The sequence below is a fragment of the Hoplias malabaricus genome, chromosome 13 (assembly GCF_029633855.1).
Source record: "Hoplias malabaricus isolate fHopMal1 chromosome 13, fHopMal1.hap1, whole genome shotgun sequence".
In the NCBI taxonomy this organism is placed as follows: Eukaryota; Metazoa; Chordata; class Actinopteri; order Characiformes; family Erythrinidae; genus Hoplias; species Hoplias malabaricus.
The window spans coordinates 28366716-28379009 of NC_089812.1; positions in this window are offsets into that span (position 1 = coordinate 28366716).

Below are 12294 nucleotides of genomic sequence, written 5' to 3' on the forward strand. Positions count from 1 at the left end.
ATTTCTGAAGCATGGACCATAAAATTAGCCTCAGATTTAAGTGGTTCTTGGGTGAGTTACAGGGAGGGAGATATAAAACTAATGTATAATTAGTCAAAAAATGTTTGATTTTACTTAATCAAACCGCTAACATGCAGAGTGTTTCATTGCAGTCAACCAAGCATTGCATCTTTGGCTCATAAGTGATCATAAGTTTGAGGTAGTGCTGTTTAGACTGAAATTATGCGTGAAATGAAAGCTAAAGGTTGTATTTTATTACAAAGAGAGCTGAGCCAGGCAGAGGTGGATACAGTATCCTATACTGCAGTAACAACAGTGCGGGGGCCTTAAAGTTGTTATCACGCTGGAGGAATGTATAGAACAATTACATTAAGTAGCCTGCTTAAAAACGTGAAAAAAAATGCTACTGAGAACACACTGTATTTACTTTTTTTTTTTTGTTTTTGTTTACATACACATCAATAAAATATATTGTACCAGTCAAACTGAATAAATCACTGTTTTCGGTGTGTACTATAACAAGCCTCCAAAATATCTCACCCATCTCATTCCAGGTTACCATTTAGCAGATGGGTGTGATTCTAGAAGTGTTAATGACTACGCAAGAGACAATGCCTAACAATGTAGCAAAACATAAATTAATTACAACACAGAGGGTCCATCTTAAAAATGGGACCCTTTGATCAATTCATTCATTTTTGAATCACTCTGCTTTTAGGTCCAGTTTTAACTATTTCTAACATTATATGATTCTCTTGTGGGAGGCAATGGCTGTGAGCAGAGAGTGCTGTGATCTAGAAGAGCAAAACCCATATCCAATACTTTTTCCACATATTTTTAAACCAGGAGCATTAAATTAGCTTAAGATTTAAGCAGTTGTAGGGTGCATTAGAGGGAGAAACAAAAAAAATCATGGTTTGTTATTGGGATTTATTGGAAAATATGAAATTCCTTAACAATCAGTCAAAATAGTTTTAATTTATTCAACCATAAGACTAACACTCTGAGTGTTTCAATGCAGTCAACTAAACCATGACTGTTTAGCTCAAGGTTATCATACAGTTGAGGTGGTGATGCTAAGATTCATATAAATTATGTATGAAATGAAAGCTAAAGATGTTTTTTATTACGATGAGTTGAGGAGCAGAGGATTGTGCAGTATCCTACACTCAATTAAAAAAAACTGCTAAATGGCTAAGTGTTTTTGAAGCTAAGAACCCTATCATTCCTACACTATGTGCAAATGTTTTGACAACCCGAATTCAGGTACTTTAAAGTACAACTACACAGAATCATTCATTTTTGCAAACAAATCTTCTATAATCACCATAGAAAAGCATGAAACAACATAAGGCATTTTCTTAAGGCCAAATGTCAAACAGTAGAGCAGTGATGAAGCACTATTCAATAACAATGGCATGAGATGACATGAATGTATTATCCAACAAAATTATCCTCATAGCCCTAATTGTTCCTAAAAACAATGATCATATATCCATTCTAAAACATTCCCAGAACAACCAAAGCCATTCGGCTGTGAAAGAGGAAGTTCTTTCTTTGGAATAATGGAGCTCATCCAATACCTTAGGGATGAGTTAGAAGCGCTTTTGTGATCCAGAAATAATCAGCCAATATCTAAACATGGTCAGTGCCAAGAAGGGGCAAGAAGGCTATAAAGCCCATGAGCACTGAACTGAGGAGGCATGGAACTGTTTTCTGGAGTGATGAAATATGATTACATTTGGGAGGTGATCCAACATCAGTACCCTGACCTCATTAATCTTTATATGACTGAATTCTATCAAATCCTCACAGAAATTTCCTAGTATCTACAAACCACATTTTCAGAACAGTTGGCATATTTTGTAAAATACAACAAAAAAGTATCTGATGTCTGCATTTCTTGTCATGTACTTAACTGACAAAAGCACAAAGAAAAGATTTCAGAATTTGCGTATAGTAAATACAGGAGGTCCTCGGGTTAGGTCAGTACCGAGTTACGATGTTTCGTGGTTACGACACATCTTCCAATTATTGTATAAAGCCTTGTTTCGACTTAAGTGGTTTTGCGTCGTAAACGTCATAACGTGAACTTCGTGTTTGGTGTGCGCGGCGGAAGAATACACGGTTACACGGCTCGAGACCGAGGAAGATAGGTGTTAGGATAGGATGCTTACAGTATGTACGTATGTTCCGACTTATACCGAAAATCATTTTACGACGCGACGTAGGAACGGATCAACATCGTAAGTCGAGGACCCCCTGTATCAACAAGCACCACAGCATGGGTGACTTGCATCTGGTAGAAGTTTTTCGATGATGTGGAGGCAAATACTGGGTTTTTGGAGAGACGTATGCTTCCATCAAGACTACATGTTATCCTGGTAAGTCCATGGTTATTTCAGCAAGACAATGTCAGGCCTCATTCTGTACTTGATGCAGTGTGTGTGCGCTTGACCGACTGCTGTCCAGGCCTGTCTTGTGGCACATCTTGGAAAGGAGAATAGGGCAATGGCAATAATGAACTGTTGAGAAGCTGAAGCCTTGTATCAAGTCAGAATTCACAAAAATTCCACTGACAAAACTTTAACAATAAATATCCTCGGTTATCAAAAGATTAAACAGAAAGGTGATATGCACCCGAACGCAGCCTTACCACTGTGTTATGTTACTGAGTCTGTCCCAACTTTTTTTGGAGTGTGTTGTAGACATCAATTTCTAAATGTGTTTATAATTACAAACACATTCAAGCTGTTGGAAATCATGTCTTTATGCTTTGATGAGTTATAAAACTTCAAGAATTTTTTTTTTTTTTTGCATTTTACAAAATGTTCCAGCTTTTCTGAAAATGGGGTTTGTGGTCTAAAGCATTCCTAGTGGAAAAGTAGAAGCTGCTGTGGACGCATAGACAAACACATCCTATTAATATACTGCGGAATGCGATGAGCAGATGTCCTGAAACTTTTGTCTATAAGGTTGAATGCTTCAAAATATGTATTTCTAATACTAACACTGTGTTCTCTGTCTGCTGTGATTTAAAGACAGACACATGTTCAAATCATTATGCCTCACATTTCAAAAAGGATGAAGAAACATACCAACATTTTTTGGACAGATTTGTATCTCAGACTGATTTTAAACTGGGTCTTTTGGTCCTAAAACTTCACTATATCAGAGACATGCATTTTTATGTGCTGGAGGGTTCTGGAACTTGGCCTGTGGCTTGGGCCATCTATCAGGGAAGGTAAACAACGTTCAGGGAATATTACCCTCATATAATATTGTCATATGATGCAACACTGGCGTTGACACTGGAAGTCTTTTTTTTATTATTTTTTAAAAATGCTCTGGCAGATCAGCTGAGAAACTCCACACTCTGTAAATCCCTGTCTGAGGCTATTATACACTATAAATCAGGAAATAAAGGGAGCACAGACAGTCTGTAACATGATGGAGGATTTTAAGAATATGTAAGCCGTCAGATCTGTAATGAAAGCCATATTTCACCAAATAACACTTTTGAATCCTGACATGAATCTGCACTAAAATAACGAAAACAGCCTTGAGCTTTACGCAGATTTGTTGACACAACAGCTTACCTAAGCATTTCTGTCTTTAAAGCGGTCACAGTTTGAGTTTGCACAGGAAACAACATCCAGTGCAGGCTGGTCATCATTAATTTACAATGGAAAGTGCTGACACTAGTAGAAGTGGACAATACGATCGAATACAGGGATGTAAACAGTCAACTCAGTTCATTCTAAAGCTGCTTAAAAGGGACACTAGGTAATATCTTCACCTTAAAATTACAGTTTCAAAATCATTGTGATGATTCACTGACACGTAAGAGGGAGAATACAGCTACAGTCTTTGCTACTCAGGATTCAGCATTTCAGAAGCAGCACTGTGTAAATTTAAAAGGAGGGTAGGAAACCACTGCACCCCCCCTTCCACCTTGATTTCTCTCCTTTAAAAATTAATAACACTCTGCAATGGTAGAGGGAGCACAGGAGCAGAAACATCCAATCTTACATAGTATTCCTTTAAAAGAAGCAAAAAGTAATTTAAATACCCAAAAATTACTAAATATGTGTGTGTGTGTGTGTGTGTGTGTGTATTAAATACTCCACAGTAATAAATCTAGTTCTCTCGCATGCAACACATCTCTTAAATTATATATAAACTATGTGCCCTGAATTCATTTTTATGTTTTTTGATAATGCTATGAAATGAAAATGCAGCAGTGTTAATAAATACAAAGTTGCCATTTGCTGTTGTTTGTTAATTTCATTTGTTTTCTTGAAAAAAAAAACTACAAATCTGAAGTGTGAAAATAAATAAAAAAGAAAATAGAATTGGCCAAAAAATAAAACAAATTTCATAGGGCCCTTTAAATATGCATCCAAACTGAAATAAAATCACAGTAGGACTTCCCAAAATGTGCTGCAGCCCCTCTGACTTTACCACTGGCTCTTGGCAGTCATACTTCAGAAACTGCAGGCTCTCTGACTGCTTTCTGTTTGGTTGAGTTTTTTTCTGATATCTTCAGCCCAGCATTTGGTGCACTGGGGCAGTGTAGTGCGATGCCACTGTCAATCATTGTGCAATTTGACCCACATTCACAGCTCAGAGCATGAAGCAGATTTTGTTGTTGTTGGGTTTATTTTATTTTGTTTTGAGCTTTTAATGTTATTAAACTTACTATGAAAAATATATTCAACATATCATGGCTTTAAGTCTGCATTTTATGAAGATTTTTTGGAAACCAAGTGTCCATACATTTTTGGCCATGTATTATGAACATGAAAACCATGACAGGCAACAATCCCCTTTTGATCGTATACCACAGGGTTTCCACTAGAACACCACAGTTCAGCACAATGTGCTCTTTTCACACCTCAATTCTTTCTTTATTTTTTTTTAAATGCTCACTTTCTAATGAATGGCTAAATTACAACTCATTACACTGATAAGAATCCCCTTGCATTTTATCAAATTATTTTTAACGAAGAGTTTCACTTTATCAGGAGATGCATGATGCTCCAGATAAATGTATACTCCTACATAGTAAATTGTCCAGACACCTGATTGTAAACAGCTATACCATTTAAGGTGGAACAGTTTGAAGTGAAGTGAACAGTTTGAAGTGAACGAGTGAAGCTTATGCAATACTTGTCTTAATGTTATTGGTTTCTTATTCGCAAGTAGAGAAAACCTTAAAATGGTACAGAGGTTTGCTAAACAAATGTGAAAAGAAATCCTCAAGGAATATGGAGTGAAAACAGGCTAATTTATACTGTTTCCAATTTAAGGTGGAATGGAAACTTGGTGTGAGACGATTTGGCCTCATAAAGGATTATTCTCATAACTGACTTATGCACAGAGAACTTCAAACCTCCATTTAAGGCGTAGGAAAAGAGAATATTCTAGAATTTCAAGCAAAGCTATTGCTTACCGTTTGAACACTTTTTTGTTCTTGTGGGGTTTTTTTTGTTTGTTTGTTTTTTATTTGTATTTTTTTCTATGACGACTTTTAAAGTGAAACAGGAAATTCGAACATGACTTGAACTTAGGCCCCGTATAATTAACGGTATTTACAGAATAACTCCATTAAGCGTTTCGGTGTTTGCACATTAATAAAATATATCAGGCTGTTTTTTCTTCCGTTTAACTGCAGTTGTTAATAAATGTGCTAATGTAAATCAGCAGATTTCATTAATGTCAATGTTGTATAAATCTGAATCATCCCAATGCATATTTTTAAAAAGAATACTCTTAATAACCTTCAGACAATCTCAACCATTTTATCAGCCCAGGTTGCCTTTTAGCAGATGAGTTTGATTCCTGGAGTGTTAATGATTACACAAGCATCGTGAGCCATCAGCTATTTTTGAACAGTGGAACACAGTATTCTTCAGAGGAATCTGCAGTAGAAAAATACATGAAGCCTTTTTCATTTGTTTTGTTTTTGAATCATCCACAAAACCTGATGAGGAGATGCAGGCTCCTGAATCTCCAGAGCTTTCATCATCCCAAATGAATGCATGGCCTTTAGAGACTGTAAATTCCTAGTTGTAAGAAGGTTCACAGAGATAGGGAGAAGGTGCTTGTCTGTGTTATTGTGTGTTTCTGATCTGATAAGGCAGGCTGGGGCGGAGGGCAAGGCTTTGAATTATCCCTTAACTAAAGGAACCGAAGGAGCACAGCAATGTTGCCACCTTGTGAGAGGAGTTTGCAACAGCAGATTAACTCAATCTTGCTCCAAGTATTACTTGAGAATCATGGAAAATGTAGTTCTACCCCAACTGGAGGGTTTTTTTTAAATCTGAATTAAAACTGTCACATTGTTTGTTATTACATGACAAAATCTTTCATTCCTTGCAAAACTTGAACCTCACAGTTTCATGTCAAGGGGTTTTGTTCCCACGCATTTGCCCTTGAAATGCGTCAGCTGCCATACACTAATTGAATAAATCTCTTATGTTTGGCATCAGCTCGGGTAATGGCCATCAACACGCACTCAAGCATATTTTCTTGCCGCCTTTCAAAATAGCACCTATCTAATAAAGAGACTTTGGAAGGTTTGAGTGCTTCTGGCAGAGTGTGAAAGAAACTCAAGGTCAAATAACAGTGAGCACACTGCAGATATCTGCCAGTTCATTGTACACAGGGCTTCTTGAGGACTGAGTGATGTGCAGAATGCCATGGAGTGAAAACTGATGTGTCATCGCCTACGATCATCAGAGGAGGGGGTTGGGGGCGGGGGGAAGAGATGAGAGGGCATTTCAGTCATGATTGAAACTCCCATCTGTAGGTGTAATGTGGAGCGAGACGAGGTACACTCCCAGAAAAAATGTACGGTTAATTTACATTATTGTCACTAAAGGTACAAACAGTGCGACAGTGGTGTTAAAGCCCAGTTGTGTTCCCTAAAGGTACATTACATTCTCTTCTCCAGATGGAGGGCTGAATAATTGCTCTATAATATTTTAATATAATCTTTCATTATAGAAATGTATTAAATAAATAAACACAAAACATACATCCTGGAGATAAAATTGGGCGTATGGAACGAATAGAATTTAAAAATCTACAGTTATAATAGAACAAGGTGCAATTATGTTCCCTAGTTAAAGGTACGGAATATGAAATCCTGAGGGTACCACCCCAGTGGCAGTGTTTCTAACAGTGTAGCAGAATGCAAGGGAATCCAGTAAAGAAAAGCCAAAACAAGATAGCAATCAGACTCTCAATACTGACCAACCTCACCTCAGCTCTGTGTCAAGTTTTGAAGGGCACATATTTTGAAGGAGTATTTCAGGGGGGTGGTAAATGTCACATTATCACAAAAAAACAAGGCTTCAGAACCATTGGAATCACTGTCTTCCCTGTGTGATTGATACATTGTCCGAGTCCAGAGTGGGCAAGGTTTTCATTTCACTTCTGTAATCTTCTGTAATCAGCTCAAACCAGCCCCTGGGGTGACAGGGCAGTAGAAGCAAAATTCTGAAAAGGATTTATACTGTCTACACCTGAATTTGCCTTATCTGTCCATGTCAGTTCACTAATCTCAGAAGGGCTCACAGAATCACACAGAAGGGCTCAGCTCTACATTATATGATTGTTTATAAACTTATAGCTGTGTCTGTGTCTATAATCTAAAAACTATATTCTGAATTGTAATCATTCTTAATGATAAAAGTTGACTTAATAATGCCACCCAACTTTAAGATCTCGAGGGAATGAGTTTGAGACACTGTTTTTGAGGCGGTTGGTGTGTTCTCACAGTGTCTGCATGGTTTTCCTCCAGGTGCTCTAGTTTCTTCACACAGATCAAAAACACATCGGTGGATTGTCTCTGTGAAACTGTCCACAGATGTGAGTGTGTGAGTGACTGGGTGAGAGTGTGGAACTGTGCGAGTGTGTGAGTGTCACTCAAAGTGATTGAATGATCTAATAATTGTTATTATTAACTTGTGTCTATTTTTTATTCACTTTTATCTTTTTTAAAATGATTAGAAAAAGAAAATTCTAGGGGGGGGGCATTAATTTAGAGAATAATAAGTGCAAATAATAAATGCAAAACAAAAAACACAGATAGCACAGGACTAACAATAATAATGAAAACAAGAAAACAAAGCCAAGCAAAATATAGAAAACTGATTAGCCATAATATTAAAATGACATTTAATTTCTACCCTCGTCCATTTTGTCAGCTCCACTGACCATACAAGAGCAATTTGTAGTTCTATAATTACAGACTGTAGTCCATGTGTTGCTCAGCATACTTTGTTTCACTTTGTTCATCAATGGTCAGGACCACCACAGAGCAGGTATGACTTCGGTGGTGGATCATCTGCTGCAGTGACACTGACTTGGTGGTGGTGTGTTAGCATGTGTTGTGCTGGTACAAGTGGATCAGACACAGCAGTGCTGTTGGACTTTTTAAACCCCTCAGGGTCACTGCTGGACTGAGGATATTTGACAGATCTTCAGTTCTTTAATACTTTATTCCACACACACACACACACACACACAAAGAGAAGAAGATAAAGTTCCTCAGTTTCTTTAGTTCTTTCTTTAGTCACACAGCCTTGGCAGAACAGATATTAGCCTCTTCTTGGATTAATAATTCATAAAGCCGAAATACAAATCCTGAACATGCCCTCAGAAGATTTGGGCTAAGACATCGGTCACACAAAGCTCCAGATATTCTTACACAGACAGAACTGTCCAGAACCTATCCAACCTGAAATGGTAAGGTATAGCATGTTCCTGAGTGACACATCTATTACTGCATTGATCATGCTCTACATAAAAGCAGAGAGAACTAACAGTATTTTATTTATGGTTTTCTCACAGATGAAACAGATGGAGTTTTGAGATATTGGCTATATGTAATGGCTTTCGATCACTGCATGATTCATACCCATGCTTCTCATAGCCTGCTCATTTCAAACAATAAGCCACATGTGGCCTTCTCCTAAAACATTATATTGTGCTCTTTTGTTCAGGGAACAGCTTCGTTCGATCCTCAGCATGACTGACTTTAAGTCAAACTTCACACCATTTAATCACACAGGTTTTAGACTCAGTGAACAGTGACTATAACTGAAAATCAAAAATTGAATTTCAACCTCGATCTAATCAGACGTTATGCTCCCTCTGTATCTCCCTCGCCATTTCTGCGTTGCTTGAGGGAAGCGTAATCATCCAGTGCAGGCTGATTTCTTTTGATTAGAAATGAAATGACTCAGTACACCTCTGAGGCTGGTCCTGAACAAGAGGGAAAGTGTTGTGAATAAAGAGTCCGGCACATTACGGCCTGTTCGACTTGAATTATAACACTTAAAAATGGGGGTTTCTTCAGGGTTCTCATCTTAAACCTAAAGTTTGAGCACCCCTGGGTAGAAAGTTTGTGTGGAGTTGCTCTGAGGAACTCTCTCTGAACTTCTCTGAGAAAATGAAGGATGCCTTGAACAGAATGGAAGGTGAACTCACTAAATATTTGAGAGTCTGATAGGTTGTCTGGTTGTTGAGGCTCCATTGTGATTTTCTGACAGGTTCCTCCAATTCTGATCGGGTAAAACGACTTGTAACTTGTACCTGATTTCCATTTTGACAGGAAATTAACCCCTTGACTCCAAGGCATGGGCGATGCCATTTCTGCAGCTTTATTGATTATTCTCATTGATTGCTGCTTCATTGATTATTCTCTCTTAATAATGTGATTACATCTTAACAATGTAATGTTGTGAGTGTATCTAAAGGCTTGTGCGTCTTTGGTACAGAGAAAGAGCACATGGTAGCACTCAGAGCTTTGATTCCACTCTCATTTATTTCAGTCTGCGCAGGCTGATATCTTCTACTGCAGATTTAACGTACGCAAAAAACTTTACCTCCATCCCACCAGTGGTGTGGCCACTAGGGGCCCTGCAGAAGAAGGCGATATAAAAGAATGGTGGTTTGTAATATACTCTTGGGTCAAAATTAACATCCAGACCACTGTCTAACCCTGTTCTATGGCGTCTGTACAAAGAAGCCTTCTTGACATGTTTTACATTTAAGAATGTACAGTACCTCTTTGTTAAGGTGGACTGCAATAAGAGAAAAGGGCTAATGAGTGGGTTAATTATAGAGCACTGTCTGAGGTGAGGATCATGATCCTTTACTGCCGCTCAATAACAGCAGTGTTGTTTTCCAGAACTGTCTAAAAATATGGAGACTTTGAGGCAGAGTCGCTTAAACCTTCCACAAAGTTCTCCTTTCAATGTCAGACGGTTGCTCAGATGTCACTGACAGGCTCGTTTGGCTTTACCTGAGGGACATTTTGTTTTCTCTCTGGTGTGTAGGATAGATAGGCAGACATTAGCAGAAGGCGTCACATTTCCACAGTCTTCCCAGAAATGGGTCAATGCTTATAAATTGAAGACTGGAGAGAGCCACCCGCTTCTCCAGCATCTCCCTGAAGGACAGGCGCCTCCTCTGCTCCACAACAGGGTTTGTCTGAGGTGTTTACTCCTGTGTGTGTGTGTGTGTGTGTGTGACAGGAATATATTACATTTTCATCCTTATAGGGACCACCAACTGGTCCACACAATGTAAATCCATACATTTTAATGTTAAGACATTATTTAAGGTTAGGGTTAAGGTGAAAGTAGTAGTACTTATGGAAGTATGGTAAGTCTCCATAGAATAAATGGAAGTTTAGGTAATGTGTGCGTGTCTGTGTGTTTGTGTGTGTTTATTGTTATTATTTTGTGTGTGTGTGTGACCAGGCGTCCTCACAAGTATAGGAGAATCTCACATTTTATCATATTGTGTGGACATTTTGGTGGTCATCACAATTTGTGTGTGTGTTTGTAAGAGGAAATGCGGTTTCTTTTGTATGTCTTTTTTATACCACACCGAACAGCTACAAAATTATCCAGCGATAGGTGACATGTATAACATTCATTACCGAGGCACCTATTCAGGGGTGAGATATTTAGACAGTAGGTGAACACCAAATGAGCTACACTCTGTGATTGTAGAGCTACAAAATGCAAATATGAATTGGCTAATAAGTGTAGAGACAATGAAGCTATTTTATTGTTTTGGCTGATTGCTGAATGTGCACAAGTCAAAATATTTAGTACATTGTGAAATGTTTTGCCACACAGTACATTCATTCATCCTGAAGTTCTACCGTTCCATGAACCCCCACCTCATCCCTCACTGCTCCCTCCCAAACTATACATTGTAACCTTCTTGTGCCCTTCTTCCTCAACCTCTCTCATTCCCAGCCACTGAGAGGTAATATAATAGTCCCTAATCATCAGTTACCCCATATCAACACTGCAGATATCAACCTGGCTTTCTTTGTGTGACCTCTTTAGCGGTAGCAGCGTAGCTTCCTTTCAGCTGAATCTTGGACTGTGCGGCCATTGTTGAGTCTTGATTTGAGGGATTCTGATTTTCTCTTCATCTGTCTGTTTTTCTTTCCTGTGTTGAAAGATGCTGGTGCCCTCTAGCCCGCACAACCAATTAAGGTGGACTCAAGATGGAGGAAAACAATGATGCAACAGTAATACATGCTGTAAATGGTTTTCAAGCTTAAATCTATAAACATACAATGATTCTTGGCACTGAGACTTATTTTTAGATTTCAGATGAATGAAGCACCAAAGCTCCAGGGTCCTTGCGTCCTGGGTTTGATCCCACCCTCAGGTTTGGTGTGTTCTCCCTGTGTCAGTGTTGGTTTCCTTCAAGTGCTCCGGATTCCTCCCACAGTCCTAAAACTCATGCTGGCAGGTGGATTACCATTTGATAAAACTGTCCACAGGTGTTGGTTACTGGGTGAGTGTTAAATTGATCCCACTGTGACCTTAGTCAGGATGAAGCCATTAATGACAAGTAAGCTAATAAAATAAAGGCAAATTTGTTTGAGTATTTTTATAAATTACTAATTATTCTCATCCTTGTTAAGAATGTGTAAAAGATAGTTCATAGTGTGATGTTCGGGGAATTTCTTTTCGTCATAGGAGCCTGATGAGCTTGATTTTTTTGACCGTTAATTTGGTTTTGAGTCACTTGTTAAATATCAGCTCATTTTGCAGCCAAAGCCTGTAATTATCCCATGGCATTTGCAGAATGTGCAGCCGGCAACTGAGTCATGTGCCTGAGTGTTTTTTCTCCAGCGTTCAGCTCCATTGCTCTATTCATCGTCTTTCCTAGTCCAACACGTTATCTGTCCAACCCGATCTGAAGTGTTATACCAACTATGGCTCCACTCACAACTTTATCGCCTCGTGG